At 36.5% G+C, this 25,674-nt stretch overlaps 1 protein-coding gene across 4 annotated transcripts in view; it reads right to left on the bottom strand.

Annotated features, from left to right (window-relative positions):
- Positions 1-25,674, bottom strand: part of PCDH9 (protocadherin 9) — a 1,142,043-nt gene that overhangs the window by 585,853 nt on the left and 530,516 nt on the right. The gene's annotated exons all lie outside the window — the stretch shown is intronic.

Here is a 25,674-nt window from a genome sequence, read left to right as displayed (position 1 = left end):
ACCATTGTACACAGTACATAGTACGATTGTACACAGATGGTTGGATGGCATCACCGACTTGATGGACATGAGTTTGAGCAAACTCTGGGAGTTGGTGATGGACAGGGAAGCCTGGCGTGCTGCAGTTCATGGAGTCGCAAAGATTTGGACATGACTTAGCAACTGCACTGAACTGAACTGATTGTACACAGAGTAGAACAGAGGTCTGTGATGTTTGAATATCCTTTCCCAGTTTAGCTGGAACTTTTCTTTCTAGCCTCATCTGTTGATTTTACCTCATCATAACATGGTCTTATCATTACATACACATAGAGAGCAAACATTTTTTTTTTAATGGAATAAAGGGAAGGAGGGGAAGAGAAAGGGAAAATAGAGAGGGAAATAAGAGAAGGGGGAGGGAGAAGAGGATGAAAAGACCAGAGAAAAAGAAAAGGAAGAGAAGGAGATAAGGAAGTCATTCTTGGGAGTTCAAACAGAATCAGTGTTTTTTATTTTTTTCTTGTTTTCCAAATGTATTATGTGTGGTGCCCTGAATGGAAGGGGAATTTGAAGAAAAATGGATACATGGGTATGTACGTCTGGGTCCCTACGCTGTTCACCTGAATCTGTCACAATATTGTTTGCTAATCAGCTATACCCCGATACAAAATAAAAGTAAAAAATAAATAAAAGTCTATACCTTCAAAAATAAATATATGAGCCACTAAATTCTGTACTATCACAGATATAATCTTGTGAAAGGTATATCCATCTCTTCAATATATCAGTTCTAAATACAACTTAACTATATTCTACTAATTTTTGAATGCTAAATATATAGAGAGATTGACTTAAAAGTTAAAAACCTCTTTTCATGGCTAGCAATTCTCTAGAACTATATTCTCTTCAGTTCATCTTTCTTTTTCTCTGGAGTATAAGCATTTCTGTTAGCAGGAATAAGTGTCCAAAAGATTCATGTCACAGAGGAGAGAGTCCAGTTCTTCCATCACAATTACATAGAGTAAGGATGGTTCTCTCCGGGTTTGTGTAAAAATGAACATATTTGAAATAATCTCTTGGTGGTGATCTTGAAGGAGGTATTTGTCTAACTGGATCTTACCCAGGGGTAATGCTGAGCACAAACCCTAGACTTCAGAGCTGCTTCACTCATTCTCTTCAACACCTTTCCAAGAGCAAATATATTAATATTTTCTTCCCAAAGAAGGTGATTATAATCAGAAATTACTGGTATAGCATGAGGCATGAAGTTGCAAAGAATGACTCTAAATGATTTGAATTATTTGGCTATATAATCTTTATTGAAGATTATATTGATATTTTATAATAACTTATAAATTATTTATAAATTTATTGTATTTATAATTATTTATAATAATTTATTGAATTATTTGGCTATATAATTTTTATTCCTATTTTTCCCAGGTGGGTATTTTACCATATTTTGTCTAATACATTTCACAGCCATATTTTACCACATTAAACTCCTTTCTTTTCTTCACTGTCTGAATTTACACTCTTGTACCATTGTTTTATTAAACCCATGGTGGCTTGAGTGGTAAAGAACCCACCTGCCAATGCAGGAGATGTAACAGATTCAGTCCCTGGGCTGGGAAGATCCCCTGGAGGAGGGCACGGCAATCCACTCCATTATTCATGCCTGGAGAATCCTATGGACAGAGGAGCCTGGCAGGCTATGATTCATAAGGTCGCAGAGAGTTGGACACAACTGAAGTAACTTAGCCCGCACTGTTGTTATCTTAGTTGGAAAGTATGAAAGATAGTTTATATAATCAATGATTAAGGAGGGAATCACATTGACTGAATAAGGAGAGGCAATCAGACAGTTGTGAAAACTATCATCCCATGATTGAGTGAGTGAGTGAAGTCGCTCAGTCATGTCCGACTCTTTGTGACCCCATGGGCTGTAGCCTACCAGGTTCCTCTGTCCATGGGATTTTCCAGGCAATAGTCCTGGAGTGGGTTGCCATTTCCTTCTCCAGGGGATCTTCCCAACCCAAGGATTAAACCCGGGTCTCCCACATTGTAGACAGACGCTTTACAGTCTGAGCCACCAGGGTATATATACCATGCCAAGTATAGATGGTTATCAAAGGGGAGATTGTACACTACTGAAGTCGCTTAAAAAAACTCTTGTTGCATTTCAAACCAAATCCACAGTGAGATACTATCTCACACCTGTTAGGATGGCTTTATCTAAAAGACCTAGAGATAACAAACGGACTAGAAATAACAAGTGGACTCCTTTCAAATTGTTATTAGGAATGTACCTTGGTGCAGCCATTATGGAAAACAGTATGAAATTTCTTAAAAAATGAAAACTAGAACTACCATATGATCTAGCAATTTCACTCAGGGTATATTAAAGGAATTAAAATCATAATCTAAAAGAGATATCTGCACCAACATGTTCGTTGCAGTATTATTTACAATAGCCAAGGTATGGAAACAGCCTAAATATCCATCGACTAATGAGTGGATAAAGAAAATGTGGCATGTGTATCATATGGATTAATATGTAAGTACATTTATATCTCAGAGAAGGCAATGGCGCCCCACTCCAGTACTCTTGCCTGGAGAACCCCATGGATGGAGGAGCCTGGTGGGCTGCAGTCCATGGGGTTGCTAGGTTGGACATGACTGAGCGACTTCACTTTCATTGATAGGACATTATTCAGCCTAAGAAGAGGAAAAACTTTCCATCTGCAACAACATGGATGGACCTGAAAGGCATTTTACTAAATGGAATAAATTATGCTGAGAAAATTCAATATTGTATGATCTCACCTATGTGGAATATAAAACAAAATTGAAATCATAGAATCAGAGAGAAGATTGATGGTTGTTAGAGTCTGGAAGGTATGGGAAATGAGGAGAGGTTTGTAACACAATATAGAGTTTCAGTTATAAGATGGGTAAGTTCTAATGATCTAATTATACCTGTCTATAGACGTGAAAGTGAAAGTGTTAGTCGCTCAGTCCCGTCCAACTCTTTGTGACCCCATGCACTGTAGCCAGCAGGCTCCTCTCTCCATGGGGATTCCCAGGCAAGAACAGTAAGGTGGGTTGCTAGTTCCTTCTCCAATCTATCTATAGTATGGTGAATATAGTTGATCAGACTGTATGTATAATTCAAATCTACTAAGAGAGTAGATCTTAGGTGTTCTCATTAAAAAAAAGAGGTAACTATGTGAGGTTATGAATGTGTTAATTAACTTCATTGTGGAATCATTAAACAATGTATATGTATATCAAATCATCACATTGCACAGTTTAAGTCTATTATAATTATTTGTTAATTATACCTCAATAAATCTTGGGGGGATATGAAGGAATATCATCACTAACATCAGCGCAATGAGTCACCTACGAGATGTGTTGAATTTACTAGCTAGGCATTCAATATATAATAAAATTAGTTTTCACCAATAGATAACAATATGCAATAAGTATCTGCTATGATATATAAATACCAGTATTTATTTCACATATAATTTAGTCCAGGGAATACAAAATCCTATACATTGTCTATGTCTACTTGACCTTCAGTACAACCATCGATGACTTCCCTGGTGGCTCAGTGGTAAGGAATCCACCTGCAATGCAGGAGCTGCAGGACACACAGGTTCTATCCCTGAGCCAGGAAGGTCTCCTGGAGGAGGGTATGGCAATCCACTCCAGTATTCTTGCCTGGAGAATCCTATGGACAGAGAAGCCTGGCGAGCTATAGTTCATAGGGTCGCACAGAGTCGGACACAACTGAAGCGACTTAGCAGAAGCAGCAGCAGCAGCAGCAGAAGTGACTTTGCACACACACACGCAGACACGCACAACCATTGGTATATAAAAAAACAATCAGTGATTTTAAACTCTCTCTCCTAACTTTCATTAAAACTCCACCTTCTTTCAAATGTCAATTAAAAGTATCAGAAACCAAGTCAAAAATGAAACATTTTTTGAGTCTGCTTGCAATGTAGACATATAGCAATATGGGTGATGGCTTTAAAAGTGCAGCCCGTTAGAACATTTTGTTAGCTCAGCCATGTAAATCTACACTAAGTCTGATCACGTCCCATCACTTCTACATCATTTTGGCCCTAAGCAACTAAATTGAAACAGGAACTTCTAACTTGTTTTGTTGCTTCCCTTCTAGCTATCTAAATCTGTTTTCTGTACTGAAGCCAGAATTATCTTTTAAAATAATAATCCATAGCATTTGACATCATACCTCAAATTCTCCATTGATTTCTCATCATATTTTAATAAAATCCATACTATGTTCCTTGGTCACTGAAGTTCAGAATATCATCCAGCTGTTGGAATCTCTCTGATCTCACTACACTCAACCCTACCTTTCTTTTTCCCTCCATAATTCCAATTTCATTTTCCCCCAGGAGTCTATGCCTTCTTCCTTGGAGTACTTTACTTCATAAATAAAGCTAAGAGAATACCATCACATTTCATTCATGTCTTCATTTAACCAAGTAGTTTCTAACCACTCAAACTACAATGTAATTCTTCCCTTCTCCACAGTCAACTGCTTTTCACTGCTCTGTTTTTCTTAAGGCTACCTAAAAATATTGTATGCATGTATTTATTTACTCGTTTAGCATTAGCCTCCAACACTAATTGCGTCAGAACTAAAACTACAAGCCTTTGTTTGTCTCACTCACCAATGAATTTTCAGTGCCTGGATGGAACAAGTTGTAGATACTCCTTCACATACATGTATGTCAAATGAATACATGATAATACAATACCTTGATAATCTCAAACTTTTGAGAATAAGTTTAAGTCAGTAAGATACATTAACTGTATATAAATTTTGGTTAATATACTGGCACATTCAAAACAAAGGAGAAAATCTTAGTAAAAATTAAACTTTGCAATATAGGTCAAACTGTTCTTTGTATTAACCAAGCTCACTATTCTTCATTTTCCAAACTTAAAATGGGGAATGTAATGATACCTACTTCCTAGGGTGGTTGTAAAAGTTAAATGAGCTAATACTTAAAATAGTGCCTGGCATATCAAAAGCACTCAATATATGTTGTGAAGTTGTGAAGTCGCTCAGTTGTGTCCAACTCTTTGTGACCCCATGGACTGTGGCCCACCAGGCTCCTCCATCCATGGAATTTTCTAGGCAAGAGTACTGGAGTGGGTTGCCATTTCCTTCTCCAGGGGATCTTCCCAACCCAGGGATCGAACTCGGGTCTCCTGCATTATGGGCAGACGCTTTACTGTTACCTCTTATTATTACAAATATTATTATTAATTGAAACCAAATTACATTTGCAGCATTTCCATTTTTATTTCACAGCAAATAGATCCTTCTAAACTCAAAATATGTAGTCTCAAAGCTCCAGAAGACAGAAACATGTCTGAATGTTTCCCCCATAGCTCACAATTTGCCTGAAAAACAGGAGACTTGGCTACATTAATGAACATGGTTAAAAATAAGCTGAGCTCTTTGCACAATAGTATATTCAAATATCTAGAACTGTGTGTAGCTAAGTAGCAACAAGGGGAAAAAAAATGCAATGACCTCAATTTCTTTTTTCCTGTGTGTCCTAGGACAAAAGTATAGACATTGTCAAGGTCACAGAATCAAATGCTCATTGGGACTGATTAATAAAATTATACTTACTGATATTTGCACTGTAACAAATTTCCATCTTAAAGCAAAATGAAGTTTACATATTGCTGCAGGCATTGTGCAAATTAGAACTTCATTGAATATTAATAAATTACTTTTGCAGCCAATTGTTATGCAAATTACCAGGGTGTCAGAATTTATCATTTTGTTTGGTTGAAGATTAAGGGAAAGTATGCTTCTAAAAATCAAGCAGATACAAACTAATATATGAATTCAAGCAAGAAAATGTTATATAATTCCTAAATGTTCAGAACTGCCATAACCATTTTTGGTTATTTTTTAAAAATATTAACTCAATGCATATTTTATTCAAATTGCAGAAAGTTTAAGATATATTGTTAAGCAAATAGAGAATGGCCCTGGGGATTTTTAAAATTCTTTTGAACATTTAAAAAATAAAATTCATATAGCCCATTTCTTTACAAATTATTTAAACTGTTACTATGTTAACTTTAGAAAACAGTTTATTTAAACAGAGTATGTGCTTTGTCATTCAGTTGTGTCTGACTCTTTGCGACCCCATGGACTGTAGTTCCTCTGTCTATAGGGATTCTCCAGGCAAGACTACTGAAGTGGGTTGCCATGCCCTCCTCCAGGAGATCTTCCCAACCCAGGGATCAAACCCAGGTGTCCTGCTTTGCAGGTGGATTCTTTACCTTCTGAGCCATCAGGAAACATATTTCCAAAGAATTCACCAAACCCCAAATAATTGTTTTAAAATATATTTATTCATTTATATCTATTGAATCTTTAATTTTCATAAAATGGGGTCAAGCTGATTTTTTTACAAGACTTTCTGGGAGAAAATTTAACAAAATGGCAATAATACTCCTAATCAAGTCAAGCATGCACAGACTTCATTAATCAGTTATTTTTCCCTTGGAATTAATTATTATTTGTTTCAGTCTGTTCTTAAAAATTTAACTCTAGTTAATATTTATAAAAGCCACAAAAATAAAATTGTATTAACTGATTTAAGTCTTCAAAGATGACTGATTGTTAAAGAAAAAAAGTCTCACTGACTCCTGTTAAAGATATTAAGGTAGATTTTGTTCAGGACGATCTGCATAGAAAGAGTTGTTGTTAGTCATTAAGTTGTGTCCGACTCTTTGTGACACCATGGACTGTAGCCTTCCAAGTTCCTCTGTCCATGGGATTCTCCAGGCAAGAATACTGGAGTGGGTTGCCATTTCCTTCTCCAGGAGATCTTCCTGAACTAGGGATTGAACCCTGGTCTCTAGCATTGCAGGTATAGAAAGAGGGGCTGCTGCAATGCGAATTTCCCAGTGGGGAGAGAGATTGGGGTCAACTCTGAATACAACCTGGGCAAATGGGAAGTTTTAGCCAAGAAGCAGAGTAGGTGGGTCAGTGGGTGAAATATCAAATTAGAGAAAACATTAGGAATAATTGAGGGTTCTGATAAAATCCGTCCAAAAGGCTTCTTGGTGTAGAGAGGCCAGGATGATCGGGCATCCTCTGGGGGATGGTGGAGGCGGAAGAACCTGAGCAGATACCAGGGTGATCAGATATGGAGAATGAGGGATTCTGGGTAAATTGACTTAGCATGAATTTTGTTAAAACTGGGTTTTTAAAGTAAGTGCAGAGAGGAGCCCAGGAGAAGGTTTAGGAACCTGCTAAAGTTTTGTCAAGTAAGGAATCTTTGTCAAGACAACAGTTCTCAAAATGGTGAGTTCTTTTTACCATACTTCCCCTGCAATGTAAATATACTATGAACAGGGTCTGGCATACAGTAGGATATACTCATGTAAGATATTCAAAAGAATGAAATTTTTATTAATAAACAGTGGTATAATTTTATTCTTTACAAATAAAATTTCAGATTATTCACAAAATTTGCCTTAGGAATATTATGAGATCAATTATGTAATATGTGTCATTAAAACAAAATATTGTGTACCTTCTACTTCTTGAAAGCAATGGAGAACCTCACTCAACTGAAAAAAAATATGGCTATCCGTTTCATTGGTTATTCAATCTGTTATAAAGAATGTCCATTTCTTGTTGTGTAAAGTTTAAAACTAACTTTTTCCCTTCACATGAGTCATTAAACTTGAAAAATCTTATCCAAATGATAAAACTTATTAATATATGATTTACAAAATAATTTATTTCTGTAGCATCTCAAAACAACTTAGGCAAAACATCTTATATAACCATTTTTTACCATTCTCCTTTCATTTAATTATTTTTCAATTATTTCAAAGTAAGGAGAGATTTGCTAATTAAACCAAGTGATCAGGGATCATCAGCACTCTAATGGTACTAAGAGATTATCTTTCCTTCCAAATTCAACCCAGTACTGAGGGACTCTGAGTTGTCTCTTATTTAGTAGTCAAGTCATAAAGTGCAGAAGATGTTACTAGTTTAATGATACACTTCTAGAGTTCGAGGTATGGACATGTGGTTTTGCAAATGGGATCAACTCTGAGTACATGCTAGAGTCAAAATCGAATTTCAATACCATGAAACAAATGGTGTAATTAATTATGATGTCACTCTCTCCAGAGGGAGCATCCTGTCCCTAGAGGTACAAGACTAATGTGTGCTGTTTTCAGCCCTATGCCATAAAAACAAGCATTCTTTTTTCTCTTCTTTGCTTTCTATGAACATGTAATTCCCAATGCAATAAACAGCCAGAATAAAAAGCTATCAAATTCACAGCTGAAAAATGCATTGCTGCTGAGGAAAACTGTGCAGTAATGAAAAGGTCAAAAGGTAACATTTAAGAGTTAAATGAAACAGGTGCCAACTTTTGACTACCACTAATTTCAAATGCAGTGATTTCATAACATTCTTGACACAAAACCTCAGTGACCCTCACTGCACATTTAACCTCTATTATTGAGTCCCCGGTGGCTCAGCATTATAGAATTTGACTGCAATGCAGGAGACACAGAAGATATTAATCCAATATTAATATGAATTAATATTATTTGTTATTAAGAGATTAATCCAATCCAATCCCTGGACTGAAGAAGGAAATGGCAACCCACTCCAGTATCCTTGCCTGGAACATCCCATGAACAGAAGAGCCTGACAGGCTACAGTTCATGGGGTGTCCCAAAGAGTCAGGACATGACTGAAGCAACTGAGCCCAGTGAGCATCCAGGAGAGACCACCCACGTGCTACAGAGCCTCCCATCAGCACCAGATCTCCTGCAGCATCTCTGAAAGCACAAAACCACAGGTCCATGCAAGCAAGCCCCTTGTTTTGATTGTCTTCAGGACTAGTTCAGCAGGTTCTTACTTTATTTTCCCTTGCCTCTCCTTTATTCTAGGGTGTTTCAGATTTCATCATAATAATGATTCAGTTCATATGCATATAGAAAACAGATTTAGAGATTACTCAGTGTGAAAATGGGTGGATAATGTTACCGATAACTTGATCCATAAGAAAGAACTGCCAGCTACATTTCTCTGCTTATTTAAGTAGTTTAAACAGTATTTGGAAACATGTGGGGCATTACTGTGCTGGCTTATGCAATAATCCACAAAATGTGAAAGTGCTTTTCAACTGAGATAGGCATGCTGTTAAGTGGTCTGTATGATTAGCCTCATGTAGCAACCAGTTGTCTCTAACTCACTGGGTGCCAGGGGCTACTTGAGTAACTCAGCCTTGAGCTTGACAGACACTGCTGAGTGACCACAATGTGATTTTGATACAGGCAGCTGTTTTCCTGGTTAATATCAGTGAAATCCTGTTGCAAGAGCAGTGTCTGAGAATCTAACTACCAATCAGGAGCCTTACTATCTAACTTAAAGTTATGCATCTAATCTCCCTCCCCTCCTAAGATGTCACGATTTACTACATTGTAATATTTTGGACAAACACACTAGAATAATTCAGCTCTGGACTAACAGCTTCTTCAGTTCTTCACTTTACTTAAAATTCATAAATATTTAATCCTAAGAATGTAGTCCCATAGCCACCATGCCATGTCAAGAGCAGAAGAGACAGGTACTTGGCATAAACAAAACGAATAGGTAAGTTTCATGACATTTTTCATGACTCCTAAATTGCTTAACTTTTTAAGATAAAATTTGAGTTATTTTTGCAAAATTTCTTGGTTAGCGTGGAGATGAAGAGTGTAAATGGTACCTAAGGGTGTAATGGTTTTGTAAGCATCACAGGACAGTTTCCAGTTGTCTTTTACCTATTACCATCAGAGTTGAAGGGGAAGTAGTATTAATGAACAAGCATATTAATACAGTTATTAATGAATATAAAACCACATTCGCTCTATTACTATTTTAAAAATCTGTGGTTACATAATGAGAATTATTCTTTTAAGAGTCCTAAGTTCTTATTCATAGCTCATACATGTTTCCTAAATAAAAATTATTTTTCTTTTTCTATAAAGTTGGGAGTATAATTGATACATTTTAAATTTCCCCAAAAGTGTGGGGGAAAAAAAAAAAACAGTTATGAAGATCTGAAGTTCAACTTCAGAAGGTTGGTAGGGATTTCTTATACTTCCTATAGGCAGTATGAGAAAATATCAAATTGTTCAACTTCAAATACTTTGAGAATGAAACAATATTAATTACTGTTAATAATTAGAGGACAATAGCAGCATGGCCTTGGACAAATTAAGGTATATTTGTTTACTTATGTTTCAAAGGACCCTGAAATTCTTAATTCTATGACATAATACAACACTAATTTTGTTCAGTTTACATAAAGTGAATAGTTCTAAGGTTTAAAAATTAAATTTTGCAGTGTTTCCTAAAGTACACACACTAAAGAAATCCTATAATATGTATAGCAGGTCAATAGAGAATATCCTTATGTCCTAACTGCAAACAAAGTAATTAAACCTAATGGCAAACTTATTCAAGAAACTCAGTAGCATGGGTCCAAACAATAATTTAGGACTTGAAGACCTTTTGGAGAGTGGTTTTCTAACCTTTTTGGCACCTGGGACCAATTTCGTGGAAGACAACTTTTTTTTCCTGGAAGACAGACCGAAAGTGAGGAGGGGGCAACGGTTCAGGGGGTAACTCAAGCAATGGGAAACGGCAGATGAAGCTTCACTTGAGTAGCCCACCACTCATCTCCTGCTGTGTGGCCTGGTTCCTAACAGGCCTTGGACCAGGACAAGTACTGGCCCATGGCGGGGGTTTGGGGACCCCTGTTTTAGAGATTCCAAGGTGACAACTCTGTACCTGCAGAGATTTTCAAGAAAAGTCCAACTTTTAAAGTAAAATAAGTAAAAATAAGGTTTTATGTTGCTCTGTAAAGTTAAAACATGGATTTATTTTTTATTGCTGGAATGAGATGAATATTGATGTACTTTCAACACCTTATATTGCTCAATGCAGACATCAAGATCTGTTAAATAACAGGCACAAAGTCACCCAGTGAGGAACTTCCCACTGGGACTATAACTGAACATCTCCTCTATTGTATATCTTATGAAAGAAAACAAAACTAAACCAGTTTCATGGGTTTGTTAATATAAAAGATAGTCAATATTCCAATTCCCTCATATTTCCTCAGATTAAGATGATACTATGCTTTTCTCCTTATTTATTTTGCTACAATATTTTTATCTACTCTAGATAAAATTCAATTGTATGTGAGGTTTGGCAGACTGCCCTTTTGGCTTAACAGAGTTGATAAAAGGTTGCCAAATACCACAGTAGTTCATATTTATTTTCTGTTTTATGACATTTTTTTCCCAAAGCTCTAAGTTCTTTTCCTCAGCAAACCATCAATCAATTCTAGAAAAACATGACTTATTCCATGGGCTGCCAACATGGCTCTATCTGCTGACAGCATGTCTTTTATGTACACAAAATATATTTTTTAATAGTTGAAATCTGGGGTGAACGGTTGTCAAATTTTAGAATCTTGTGTATATACCTGTGTGCAAATAGGTCTTTATCTATCTAAATACACACACATAGATATGTGTTATGTAGAAACATTCCTGTTAAAAATATTTATGTTAAAAATTATTTTAAATCCCAAACATGATTCAATATAATCTTTCCTTTTTGAAGCCTGACATTGTGGGTAGTTCAGTGTTATCGATGATTAGTAATTTTGGAGCTCTGGTAATACAGAGTAGCCCAGGTAGTATGATCTCATGTGGACTACCTCAAAGTTTAAAAGATGTTTCAAGTATGTATAGCCACCTCTTACAAAAAAATATGAGTTTCCAAGTCAATGTCCAAGCTAAATCAGATTGTTAGTTACTATGTTGAAACAGGACCATCTGTTGAATACTTTTGCCCTGCGTAATCTTGGCTACGTAGGATTACCTTTGTCAGAGTTGTTATGGAAGCAAATAGCTAGTCATCTAGTCTACAAAGAGTTCCTTCCATGTATACTCATTAGCAAAATTTATTAACTAGTATAAGGCTCAGACGGAGAAGGCAGTGGCACCCCACTCCAGTACTCTTGCCTGGAAAATCCCACGGACCGAGAAGCCTGGTGGGCTGCAGTCCATGGGGTCGCTAAGAGTTGGACACGACTGAGCAACTTCACTTTCACTTCTCACTTTCATGCATTGGAGAAGGAAATGGCAACCCACTCCAGTGTTCTTGCCTGAAGAATCCTGTGGACGGAGGAGCCTGGTGGGCTGCTGTCTATGGGGTCTCACAGAGTCAGACACTACTGAAGTGACTTAGCAGCAGCAGCAGCAGCAGCAGCATAAGGCTCAGACAGTAAAGCATCCACCTGCCAATGCAGGAGATGCAGGAGGCCTGAGTTTGATCCCTGGGTCAGAAGGGTCCCCTGGAGATGGAAATGGCAACCCACTCTAGTATTCTTCCCTGGAGAATTCCATGGACTGAGGAGCCTGGTGGGCTGTAGTCCATGGGGTCACAAAGAGTTGGACACAACTGAGCAACTGAGCACAAGGATTAGGAAGACTTGCTGGGTTTGTAGTCTGACTCTGCTGTTTGCCATTTCTTTCTATGCAATCTTAAGCAAATCACCTTACCTCTTTAAGTGCTATATATAAACTTGTGATAATAATGATATAAGGTTGGGATAAAATTGAGATAATATATCCTATTGTGCAAATGAGCACAGAGCTTAGTATAGTGTCTCCATTCAAGCCTTCATCAATCAATCCACTTAATTTTCAACTATTGACAACTATGTGCATAATAATTATCAGCAATTAGTATGCATTTTGCAAAAGTAAAACAGGGCAGCAATTTGTATCCATTATTCTGTCTCTCCGGAGAAGGCGATGGCATCCCACTCCAGTACTCTTGCCTGGAGAATCCCATGGACAGAGGAGCCTGGTAGGCTGCGGTCCATGGGGTCGCTAAGAGTCGGACACAACTGAGTGACTTCACTTTCACTTTTCACTTTCATGCATTGGAGAAGGAAATAGCAACCCACTCCAGTATTCTTGCCTGGAGAATCCCAGGGACAGGGGAGGCTGTTGGGCTGCCGTCTGTGGGGTCGCACAGAGTCGGACACGACTGACGTGACTTAGCAGCAGCAGCAGCAGCATTCTGTCTCTCATGATGCCTTTCTTTCTACCTCAAATGCTGTACTATACCGTGCTCTGTCGTGTCCAATTCTTTGTGACTCTGTGGACAGTAACCTGCAAGGCTACTCTGTACATATAATTTCCCAGGCAGGAGTACTGGAGTGGGTTGCCATTTTCTATTCCAATACCTGAAATACCTACGAACTAAATGAAAAACGTATCATAGTAAGCACTTTATTCTCCTTTTCCTTTCAGTTCAGTTCAGTCACTCAGTCGTGTCCGACTCTGCGATCCCATGAATCGCAGCACACCAGGCGTCCCTGTCCATCACCAACTCCCGGAGTTCACTCAGACTCTCGTCCATTGAGTCAGTGATGCCATCCAGCCATCTCATCCTCTGTCGTCCCCTTCTCCTCCTGCCCCCAAATCCCTCCCAGCATCAGGGTCTTTTCCAATGAGTCAACTCTTGGCATGAGGTGACCAAAGTACTGGAGTTTCAGCTTTAGCATCATTCCTTCCAAAGAAATCCCAGGGCTGATCTCCTTCAGAATGGACTGGTTGGATCTCCTTCCAGTCCAAGGGACTCTCAAGAGTCTTCTCCAACACTACAGTTCAAAAGCATCAATTCTTCGGCGCTCAGCCTTCTTCACAGTCCAACTCTCACATCCATACATGACCACAGGAAAAACCACAGCCTTGACTAGATGGACCTTTGTTTAATGCACATATAAACTCCACTAACATACTCAAACCTCAAGTTCAGTTCATAATTGAATCCCAGATTTATAGGGTATTTTTAACTATAAAATTAGACTATCTTCAAAAATCTTTCTCCTATAATGAGTAATTATTTTACATCATAGATTTAAAAGATGTAGTTGTATCATTCCCCCATCATCCTTTCTTCATCAAAAATAAATAAATATTGTAGAATGATATTTAAAAAATAGGACCTGGGATCAAAAATCTCTCTATATTCATCTCTGTTCTTTAACAGGTGTGTGAGTCACTTAACTTCTTAAGCTTTAATTCTTGTCTCTGAAATTCAATAATAACTAGTATTTTAAGAAATTTTTAATGAGAAAATGTATGGAAAGAGGTTTACACAATGCACAGTATAAAAAATACTAAATACCTATGATTATTATTAATATAATAGTGAATGTTTTGAAAGCTTCATATGGATTTGGGTCACCCTCTTAATCACTCTACTTTTTAAAAGCTTCAAGTTGAAAAATTAGAAAATTTTGATGCTCTTGTCTATCTCATTGTTTAAATAAAAATAAATATTGTAGCGTGGTGTTAAAGAAATAGGACCTGGGTTCAGAAGAACTCATAATTATAACAGTGTTTTTTAACTTTTTGAACGCTTTTATACTAAAAATGCAAAAGGAGGAGATAGATAGCATTCTGGTTGGGTTTTGTTTCCTAGATATGCCCTGGGAGGGCTGGATGTGGGAGAAGAGCAGTGAGTGTGGGGGGAACAGACGGGAAAGTTTAGGAGTCATTGCTACAGTGTACCAGACTAAAAGACGAGTTTCCACAACCTCATCTTGGTAGTTTCCTCCCAAATTTGCATCCAGAATTTTGCAAGGGCCAGACCTGAAGCAAAAACTAGACTTCACTCTCAAATACAGCAAATATGTAGAAGGATCATATGCCACGAGTCCACACTACTGAGGAAAGCAAGTTTTAGCAAATGTAAGGACATGGATTATATATAGGGGTTTCATTTTCTTTCTCTCTGATAATGAAGAAAGGCAGAATAGCTGAAATTTGATTATTATCATTTCCGTAGTGAGATGATATATCATCCATATGCCATAAATGATGTAGACTAGATAAAAGCCAATATAGGCAATGAACTTAGTATTTTTAGGAAATAGATGTATAAATTTTAAATTTATAAAAGATCTTTTAAGGGAGATAGTTCAGTTGCTCAGTCATGTCTGACTCTTGCGACCTCATGGACTGAAGCATACCAGATTGCCCTATCCATCACCAACTCCCAGAGCTTGCTCAAACTCATGATCATTGGTAGTAATAAAGCAGTTTAACATCAGATTACTCTATTGCTAAAATTAAAAAAAAAATAGAATTAACTAAATGTTAACAGATTTGAGAGCATGTAATATGATCCAGTTTCTGATTCTAGCCTGTTAACTCTTTTATATCCAACCTGATTAAATTCAAGTTTACTGAAAATATTTCTATTCCTGCTTCCACATAAAGTATTAGTAGGTTAATTGACCACAGAGGTGATATAGACTATCAGCCTTACTGAATGCAGATTAGTCATGACTATTCTTGGTCCTGTTTCTTAAAGACTCTAAGCCAGTTGCATCATTGAAATCTGAAAGCTTATTTATTGGGGCTGGTGCACTGGGACAACCCAGAGGGATGGTATGGGGAGGGAGGAGGGAGGAGGGTTCAAGATGGGGAACACATGTATACCTGTGGTGGATTCTTTTTGATATATGGCAAAACCAATACAATATTATAAAGTTAAAAATAAAATAAAAAGAAATGTAGAATCTCAGGCCCTAACCCAGAATTACTGAATGCAGCTCTCCAAGAGATTTATGTACACATTGAATTTTGAGAAGGCACACTAAAGATACTTAAAACTTTAAGGAAGTCACTTCTTTTTTTCTTAAGGGAGAGTACCTGCATACTAGATACAAAAATGAATGAGTACAGAGTACAATGAAAACATGTTAAAGTTAATAGAAAAATTTTAACTTTACTATAACAGAAAACAAGCAAATGATCAAGATCACAAAATCTTTGTGAATTTTTTTAAAATACTACTTTCAATAAATAACAATGCTTAAATTATTAACAAATCTGTGGCCAAATAGAAAAAAGAATTAGTAAATTCTAGAAAATCACTAAATATAGTAGCAAGGTTATCTATCTGTAAGGTTCAATATTATCATTAAGCTTTTTGTGTCTGTATCTAGCACAGGCTTGTGATTATAACAATTTAGCCAACCTGTACATACTTCCCAGTTCAGTGACTTCTAATTTCAGTTCATTTCTTTGTTTATACTTATGTTCTGGATGTACTTACAAGCTCATGAAAGCACAGACTATGTTTTATTAGCTTTTACAATTCTTGTATCTATGTAAGTTCTTGCCAAAAAAAAAAAATAGAGAGAGAGAGATGCTTAATGAATATCTATTAAGTGTCATTGAAAACGTATTCCACCAAGTCAATATAAACAGAAGTTTTCATAAATTTTATAAGAAGGGCCCACACTTTGGCATCAACCCTAGTGACCAGAGAAACTAATAATAATGATAATTATTAATTATTAATTGTTATTAATAATTATTAATAATAATTAATTGATAATAATTATTATATATATTACTGAAGACATACAAGATACTGTATAAAAAAGAAGGATGAAATTCAAAAAGGAAGAAAATTAGGCATGAAGGAGGATGTGAATGGAAAATGCAAACCAAAAACGACTATATTTTGTGGAATTATGCTTCATTGCTATGCTTTTTACTATCAGAAAACAATGCAGACAGAATTTATTGGCATTAATATTTTATAAGGCTTGTCTAACTCAATGAAAGTATTAGCCATGCTGTGTAGGGCCACCCAAGACAGACAAATCATGGTGGAGACTTCTGACAAAACATGATCCACTGGAGAAGGGAATGGCAAACACTTCAGTATTCTTTCTTTGAGAACCCCATGAATAGCATGAAAAGGCAAAAAGATAACGACACTGAAAGATGAACTCTCCAGGTCAATAGGTGCTCAATATCCTACTGGAGAACAGTGGAGAAATGCTCAAGAGAGAATGAAGAGATGGAAAAAAAGCAAAAAACAATGCGCAGTTGTGGATGTGACTGGTGATGGAAGTAAAGCCTGAGCTGTAAAGAACAATATTGCATAGGAAAATGGAATATTAGGTCTATGAATAAAGGCAAATTGGAAGTGGTCAAACAGGAGATGGCAAGAGTGAACATTGATATTTTAGGAATCAGTGAACCAAAATGGACTAGAATGGGTGAATTTAACTCAGATGATATTATACCTACTTACTGTGGGCAAGAATCTCTTAGAAGAAATGGTGTAGCCCTCATAGTCAACAAAAGAGTCCAAAATGCAGTACTTGGATGCATTCTCAAAAATGACAGAATGCTCTGTTTGTTTCCAAGGCAAACCATTCAATATCACAGTAATCCAAGTCTATGACTTGACCAGTAATGCTGAAGAAGCTGAACGGTTCTATGAAGACCTAGAAGACCTCCAGAAATAACACCTAGAAAAGCTGTCCTTTTCATTATAGGGGACTGGAATGAAAAAGTAGGAAGTCAAAAAACACCTGGAGTAACAGGCAAATTTGGCCTTGGGGTACAAAATGAAGTAGAGCAAAGGCTAACAGACTTTTGCCAAGAGAACGCACTGATCATAGAAAATACCATCTTCCAACAACACAAGAGAAGACTCTACACATGGCCGTCACCAGATGGTCAATACAAAATCAGATTGATTTTATTCTTTGCAGCCAAAGATGGAGAAGTTCTATACAACCAGCAAAAATAAGACCAGGAGCTGACTGTGGCTCAGATGAGGAGCTCCTTATTACAAAATTCAGACTTAAATTGAAGAAAGTACAGAAAGCCATTAGAACATCCAGGTATGACCTAAATCAAATCCCTTACGATTATACAGTGAAAGTGACAAATAGATTCAAAGAATTAGATCTGATAGACAGAGTTCCTGAAGAACTGTGGATGGAAGTTCATAACATTGTACAGGAGGCAGGTATCAAGACTGAAAAAGGCCAAATGGTTGTCTGAGGAGGCCTTATAAATAGCTGAGAAAAGAAGAGAAGCTAAAGGCAAAGGAGAAAAGAGAAAGATTAGCGATCTCCTCAAGAAAATTAGAGATACCAAGGGAATATTTCATGCAAAGATGGGCTCAATTAAGGACAGAAATGGTATAGACCTAGCAGAAGCAGAAGATATTAAAAAGAGGTGGCAAGAATACACAGAAGAACTATGCATAAAAGATCTTCATGACATAGATAACCATGATGGTGTGATCACTCACCTAGAGCCAGAAATCCTGGAAAGCAAGGTCAAGTGGACCTTAGGAAGCATCACTAAGAACAAAGCTAGTGGAGGTGATGGAATTCCAGTTGAGCTATTTCAAATGCTAAAAGATGATGCTGTGAAAGTGTTGCACTCAATATGCCAGCAAATCTGGAAAACTCACCAGTGGCCACAGGACTGGAAAAGGTCAGTTTTCATTCCAACCCCAAAGAAAGGCAATGCCAAAGAATGTTCAAAATACCATACAATTATACTCATCTCACACACTAGCAAAGTAATGCTCAAAATTCTCCAAGCCAGATTTCAACAGTATGTGAACTGTAAACTTCCAGATGTTCAAGCAGGATTTTGAAAAGGCAGAAGAACCAGAGATCAAATTAGCAACATCCACTGGATCATGGAAAAAGCAAGAGAATTCCAGAAAAACATACAGTTCGGCTTTATTGACTACGCCAAAGCCTTTGATTGTGTGGATTACAACAAACTTGAAAATTCTTCAAGAGAAGGGAATACCAGACCACCTTACCTGCCTCCTGAGAAATCTGTATGCAGGTCAAGAAGCAACAGTTAGAACTGAACATGGAAAAAAGGACTGGTTCCAAATAGGGAAAGAAGGACATCAAGCCTGTATATTGTCACCCTGCTTATTTAACTTATATGCAGAGTACATCATGAGAAATGCTGGACTGGAGGAAGCACAGGCTGGAACCAAGATCACTGGGAGAAATATCAGTAACCTCAGATATGCAGATGACAACACCCTTATGGCAGAAACTGAAGAAGATCTAAAGGGCATCTTGTTGAAAGTGAAAGAGGAGAGTGAAAAAGTTGGATTAAAACACAACATTTAGAAATCTAAGATCATGGCACCTCGTCCCATCACTTCTTGGCAAATAGATGGAGAAACATTGAAAACAGTGAGAAATTTTATTTTCTTGGGCTCCAAAATCACTCCAGAAGGTGACTACAACCATGAAATAAAAAGATGCTTGCTCCTTTGAAGAAAAGCTATAACAAACGTAGTCAGCATATTAAAAAGCATAGACATTAGTTTGCCAACAAAGGTACATCTTGTCAAAGCTATATTTTTTCCAGTAGTCATGTATGGATGTGAGAGTTGGACTATAAATAAAGCTGAACACCAAAGAACTGATGCTTTTGAACTGTGGTGTTGGAGAAGACTCTTGAGAGTCCCTTGAATTGCAAAGAGATCCAACTAGTCCATCCCAAAGGAAATCAATCCTGAACATTCACTGGAAGGACTGGTGCTAAAGTTGAAATTCTAATACTTTGCCCACCTGATGCCAAGAACTGACTCATTGGAAAAGACCCTGATGTGGGAAAGATTGAAGGCAGGAGGAAATAGGGATGAGAGAGGATGAGATGGTTGGATGGCACTACCAACTTTATGTACATAAGTTTGAGCAATCTCTGAAAGTTGGTGATGGACAGGGAAGTCTGGTGTGCTGCAGTCCATGGGATCACAAAGTGTTGGACACGACAGAGCGACTGAACTGAACTATACTGATTTTATAAGCCCACAAAATGGCAAAAATTTTTTCTGTTGTCTTTACATTTTAATTTGTAAGTCAAAAATAATCCATATGGAAGTGTCAGAAAATTCACAGTCCAAAAAAAATAAAAAGCACTAAAATTTAAGTTTACTTTGATCATTTATCAGTTATGTGACAACGGATAAGTTATTCAACTTCTCAGAGTCTCATTTTCCTCATCTGTTAAAAGAGTACATAAGAAAATGTTTTAAATGAACTTATTTACAAAACAGAAATAGACTCATAGACATATATAGCAATCTTATGGTTACCAAAGCGGAAAGGGAGGGGAGATTAAATTGGGAATTTGGGGTGAACAAACATACATCACTATGGCTGAATGAAGCACAAGCTGGAATCAAGATTTCCAGGAAAAATATTAATAACTTCATATATGCAGATGACACTACCTTAATGGCAATACATGAAGAGGAACTAAAGAGCCTCTTGATGAAATGAAAGAGAAGAGTGAAAAAGCTGGCTTAAAACTCAGTCTTCAAAAAACAATGATCATTGTATCTGGTCCCATCACTTCATGGCAATAGACAGGGAAGAAAATGGAAATATTGACAGACTTTGTTTTCTTGCACTCCAAAATCACTGCAGATGGTGACTGCAGCCAGGCAATTTAAGACACTTGTTCCTTGGAGGAAAGGCTATGACAAACCTAGACAGTGTATTAAATAGCAGAGACACCACTTTGCTGACAAAGTTCTGTCTAGTCAATGCTGTGGTTTCTCCAGTAGCCATGTACAGATCTGTGAGTTGAATCATAAAAAAGGCTGAGCACCCAAGAATTGATGGTTTTGAACTTTCATGCTGGAGAAGACTCTTGAGAGTCCCTTGGATAGCAAGGAAATCAAACCAGTCAATCCTAAAGGAAATCAACTGTGAATATTCATTGGAAAACCTGATTCTAAAGCTCATGCTCCTATCCTTTGGCCACCTGATGTGAAGAGTTGGCTCATTGGAAAAGATCCTGATGTTGGGAAAGACTGAGGGCAGGAAGAGAAGCAGATGACAGAGGATCAGATCATTGGATGGCTTCATTGACTCAATGGACATAAGTCTCAGCAAACTCTGGGAGATAGTGAAGGACAGAGAAGCCTGGTGTGCCAAGGTCCATGGGATCACAAAGAGTTGGACCTGACTTAGCAACTGAACAAAAAATGTATAAAATAGATAAGCAATGAAGACTTATACACCTGCAACATTATAAATTAACTATTCTTCAGTGCAAAACAAAAACTAAAGAAATATGAGAGTATTATCTTACAGAAAAAAAAGTAGATAAGAATATGTAGTATTTTAAGAGATATAATGAAAGTAAAGTACCTGAGCAGGTAGCTGCTCAGAGGTAGCTATGGTTATTTATACCAGCTTATATAGATAAGAATAAGCACTTAAGTGTAAATTAAACCTCTAACACTAATACAAAATATTTCTATCTTCTTAAGATAATTTAATGATTTTTTGCAGCACTGTATCTAAAAGACACCAAAGAGATTTGAAGAATCTTATAACTAACTGCCAAAGAGAAAAACATTTTAAAGTAGCAAATATTATTTTGGTGAAATCCTCCAAGTTAAAGAAAAATAATTATTGTTATGGAGGCTAAATAAGACCTTTTCTATGACATTGTTAATAACACCACATGGTATATATTGCCAGTTTTTTATAGATGAAGAAACTGAACAAGTATTTAATTTTGTTTCAGTTAATACAAGTATATTTTTATCTCATCCTACTTATCATTGGTTATCATTGTAACTAACAGTGATAATGAAATAAAGCTCCTTCTTAAAGCACCTTTTGGGAATTGATTGTAATTACATTGAACATTATTTAGAACAGGCATTTTGGGGTTAAAAACAAGTCATGTCTACTACAAATTTTGTCCCAAATCTGTGTACAAATAAAATTTTATTTTAGTTAATTAAAGAAACAAAAACAATAAAGTAGTTAACTTCTAGATATTATGAATGCTGATTTCAATTATTAATTTTTAGTCTCTTGGGCATTTTGTCCACAAGAGAGGAAAACAGTGGAAAGATGTATTCTTGCTATTTTACAAAGAAATTCTGACACAGGGACCACAACATTTGTATTGAAGAATCTGCTAATGAGGCCCTATGGTCCTGAATTAAGCACCTTCCTGTGTACCAGGTGTGTGATTGTCAAAGATTTTGTAATCATGAGGGGAGTAACTAATAAAGCTATTTTAAGGAATGCTTTCATTCAGCTTCCCTGATAATTTTTTCCTATGCTTAAAATATTTCATCAAACTAATAGCTTAAAAATATTTTTGCTCACTGGCAGTCAACTCCAATATTATTCAGATGACTCCCTCACTTTCATTCTTTCTTTTTCTTTGTTACAAAGTTTATAGTCCAAAATATTTTTGTAATATTTAGAGAATATTACTTAGAGAAAACCATAAAATGTAAAGAATGTTTTAATAAGATGGCTTATGGATTGAGCCACTTCTTTCAAAATTTTCTAGGAGTAGAACTTTCAGGATAAACATAATCCTGTAAGGATTAGACAAAAGCTGGAGGAAAGAGATGAAAAATGTATAATGTGATAAAACATAAAATGTGGGGACAAAAATCCCAAAGACAACTATACAATGAGTGTTATAAGAATTGGCTGTGCTAAACTAGGCATCTTAAAAACAAACAAACAAACAAAAACAAAAAAAGAAAACAGAAGGTTTAGCCACCACTCCAACCAAATCCTGTTGGATCAGGGGACTCTAATATTTAAATGACATATTAAAGACACTGATAAATCACTATGTCAAACACTCATATTAGTGTACTCTCATGATACCCTGGAAGAAATTACTCCCATATAAAATATATCTGATCTGTCTAGGAGCAACTCATTTCCTAATCAGATTTCACAGCCTAAGGCACTGATGGAGCCTGGGGGAGACGGGGGGCGGGGGATTTAAAGTAGTATGTGAAAGGAAGAAAGAGAGCAAGGGAACACCATAAAACAGAATACCACAGAGTACCATGTCTCTCTGTGGATTGTTATTTCCATGAGCACTAACAATTTAAAAAGGGACAGAATTGAAAATAATATATGCAAACATAATTAACAGCAGATTTATCACTTCCATCATTTTTCCTTTGGCTTAAATCTCCTCATAGTCTGCCATAAAGGTAGAGTGGTACTTATAGTTCCAATTGCAACCATTACAGAGGTCAGTTTGTTCCTATACTATCCCAAATCCCCAATTAATTATGTTCACACTTGCCTGTTGCTTCAGCCTAAATGAGGATAGGCAATCAACAGGCAATCAAGTAATCTCTCACACCCAGTAAATACAAATTGTTCACATGAAGCTGTTCACTTTCCCCTTTTCTACCAGGAGCTTGATGAATAGAGTCAGCAATGGTTTTGAAGACTGATTTTTCTATAAGCACCAACTTTTTCACTTGTGGGAAAATGAGAATATTGCTACCATGGCTGACGCATGTGGTATCAATAGAACAGAGATGACTGCCTCAGGCATTCTGACTTTCAGAACTCCTAAGGCAATTCCTAAAGCAATAAAAACAGTATCTAATTTGACCATAATCAAAGGAGGCATGTATTAAGTAATATAGATTTATTCTATTGTTTAATCAGAATGTGAAAAAAAAAAAAGAAATTTTACCCAAACAACTCTTGGTGCATAGATGATACTCAATAAATATTTGTTGAATGTGTAAATGAATGGAGAACTAAGGAAGGAAGAAGTTTGGAAGAAAAGGAAGGAAAGGAAGGAGGGAAAAGATAAATATCAAAATAAATATAATTTACCTATCCAGTTTCCCTGGTGGCTTAGTGGTGAAGAGCACTATGCCACTGTAGGAGACATAGGTTTGATCAGTGGGTCAGGAAAATCCCCTGGAGAAGGAAATGGCAACCCAGGGCAGTATTCTTGGCTGGAGAATCCCATGCACAGAGGACCCTGGTGGGTTAAAGTCCATGGGATGGCAAAGAGTTGGACACAACAGAGCAAATAAGCACAGCACAGTGAAATTCAGAACCCCCCAATATCCTATTCTCTTTAAAGCAATGTCCTAAATAAAAAATCAGAGGCAAAGTTAAAAAATAGAAAGGTTTGTTACTACCAGAATTTAGGCTTTTAAAATACTAGTAGGAAGAAGGGAACAAGTGACAAGCAAGCTACCAGCAGCCTAATTCTAATTGGTAAAACATAGTCACATTAATGTGTAAGTGTAGCACCGAAGTAAAACATACAGATGCTACCAGGAATGTTCAGCTTATCCATGGATCACAGGAAAAGATAGACATGGCAGCTATTACTTTCTAAAGAGTCAACACATAGGGTATTATGGAGGAATAAGGCACCTTTTAGTTAGTAAAATATGCTGCAAAATGATCAAAGTAGTACCCTTCAAATAGGTCTATTCAGAATTTACTTAATAACTTAGAATTGTAAACAATCACATTTAAGCCGAACAAGTGTGACTCCATTTTAGCATTTTTCTTTTCCATTCATAATTTTCTCTAACAGTAGTTTATTGAGCTGTTATTAGCCAATGATTATTATAAGATGCACAACTTCTAACTTCAGTCTCCTGAGATATTCATTAAATGTAACTTATTAAATGTCTGTGCTATTATTTTATAGGATTATATTTGCATAAAAATAAATACTTAGCATAGGTAGTAGTGTAAGCCTTTTTAGTTACCCATGTCTGAAACAAGACTGATTTGATGCACAGAAAAAGAAAAATGTCTGCTTACAATTATCCATATATCCCTTAATGGACTCCCAATGAAATAACCAGCTTCAAATGCCCTGATTCTATTAATTAAACTAAAAACAAATATATTGAGATTGTATCCTCATGCCATAACATGATTCTAAGATGATTGCAATTATTTTCCATGATATCATTTCAAAGTTTGGGAAAAAATATATTGAATACTGCTATTCATTATGATAGGTGATTTCCATGTATTATATGTTCCCAAAGCAAGTCTATAAATTAGGGATTGTAATTCTTTCTCACAAACTGGAAAATTAAGATGTAAAGATTCTGTAACCACTCCAAATTCATGTAGCTCTTAGGTGTGCAGAATGGAGAATGTATGTCTAAGGATAGAATGCACACTGTTTTAGCCATCAGGCTCTGGTCCTAGGTAAGATGGCAAAGGTGTCTACAAAACCAACAAATCAAAATTAAACTGGTCCTAGATCAGTAGGATTATAATCAAGTGATAATATAACCAGAGTTAGAACCCAAGTCAGGGACGTGCACACAATTTCTCTCTTGTCTTCCAAACACACACACACACACACACACACTCACACTCACAATCACAGTATTGACTCCCTTTTCTTTATCTAACTTAAGTTAGCATTAATGTTTCTTTCCTGTTTCTGTACAGCCTGAAGATAGTAGGAGGTGAAATTTCTCTGTAGATATCCAAAATGTTTGGTGTATTTTTATAAATGTTTTCAACTTGGTAGGTAAAGAAACATACATTATTTTGTGAAACAAGCTTTAGTTTTGTGAGTTTTGTTGTGTTCATGTATTTTATTATTCGAGTATAAACTCAGTTGACTGTATAGTAATTACCATTTGCATTGTTAACGTGTTGAGATCACAGAATTTTAGAGGTTTATTAACTCCTTAAATGATGAATGTTGCATAAACCTCCTCTTTCTTCCTAAATTTGGCTTAGGAAAAGACAGTCTGCAGAAAAGAAATACTCTAAAGGCACTGTTTTGCTTAGTAATTTTAATTTGTATAAAATATAGTTCTCCCTCACACATCTGTCTCCATGTCTCTTTCACATCTGTCTATCTGCTTGATGCATATTGCTGAACATAATCCAACCATTGAACCATTTACAAGAATCC

The sequence above is a fragment of the Bubalus bubalis genome, chromosome 13, assembly GCF_019923935.1.
Source record: "Bubalus bubalis isolate 160015118507 breed Murrah chromosome 13, NDDB_SH_1, whole genome shotgun sequence".
Lineage (NCBI taxonomy): Eukaryota > Metazoa > Chordata > Mammalia > Artiodactyla > Bovidae > Bubalus > Bubalus bubalis.
This window is presented reverse-complemented; position numbering and strand designations above follow the sequence as displayed.